Source organism: Frankliniella occidentalis, unplaced genomic scaffold, assembly GCF_000697945.3.
Source record: "Frankliniella occidentalis isolate FOCC.00 unplaced genomic scaffold, Focc_3.1 Scaffold75, whole genome shotgun sequence".
Classification (NCBI taxonomy): Eukaryota; Metazoa; Arthropoda; class Insecta; order Thysanoptera; family Thripidae; genus Frankliniella; species Frankliniella occidentalis.
In genome coordinates, this window is record NW_026267205.1 from 184,266 (window position 1) to 185,366 (window position 1,101).

The window sequence follows — 1,101 nt, forward strand, 5'->3', positions numbered from 1 at the left end:
GGGGGGTCCAGATCCAGCAGCAGGCCTTATCTACGGGCTGTTATCAGTGGGTGGGGGCGACAAGCGACTCGACCGGGAAGTGCAGCGGTGTAAAGCGAAGCGCATAGCCACCCGTTTTGGGGAGTGGGATGGTAATCTCTTTTCAAAGCACTACCTTCGGCTTCCAAGAATGGGAAAAAAAGATGTTACACAGACAGTGATTTTCGGCGGGCGGCGGTATCGCCATGGTTTCTTCCTCTGTGTGGTAACATTAAATTTAGAGGGTACCCCACGGACCCCAGAACATTCAGTAGTGATTTTTTGTTTCAAATTTAAAAACCAGCGTTTCTTGTGTGTGCCACCATCTCAGCAGCAGGATTCCTTCTGCTGGGTGGAGGACTCGAAGCAACACACCACGACACAGCGCGGGCCTGGCAAGAGCGGCAAGAGCCGATTGTCAACGTGAATGTGAATACAAATCAATGGAGATTTGTTGTCGCACCACCGGAGAGGATAGACGAAAGAGAAAGAAAGAGCCGAAGAGAGGGGGAGGAGAGAGAGGGGACTGGCAGACTGTAGTTGGGCCTCACACTCGGTATTCAAATCAATTTCAGCGATTCACGATGAGATGATCGCTGCGCTGTCAGCACAGCGTAAGAACCCATACCGAACACACTGTCCACAAACCCAACTGAACAATAAAAGCAAATAAGCTAGTTTTTTTCTTTAAGTTTTTGTTTGTGTTCTTTACGTTGTATATGTCGCGGGGCGCCTGCGGAGTAGGCAACGCCGCTGCCCTGCAATCTCGTGCGAGCAGCAGGTTGCCTACCCGAGCAACGTAAGGCGTTCGGCCGAGACCCGAGGGAGTAGGCAACGCGACTCCCCGGCACGCGTCCGGGAGGAGCGGGCTGCCTATCCGAGACACGCAGGCGTCCGGCTCTGCAGCGACAGCAGGACACGAAGGCAAGACCAAGACACACGGCCGGCGTATAAAGGTGGGGGGAGGGGAGGTCTGGGGCTCACGCCGGCATCACGCCGAGCGCACGGTCGGGACGGGGCGCGGCGGGCGGGCGGGCCGTGGGGCGTTGACCGTGAGAAGTATAAGGCGATGGAGTGTGGGTG

At 55.9% G+C, this 1,101-nt stretch overlaps 1 protein-coding gene across 2 annotated transcripts in view; it reads right to left on the reverse strand.

Moving 5' to 3' along the window:
• The window catches only part of LOC113210089 (mucin-19), a 44,707-nt gene that overhangs the window by 25,470 nt on the left and 18,136 nt on the right, over window positions 1–1,101 (reverse strand). The window lies entirely within an intron of this gene.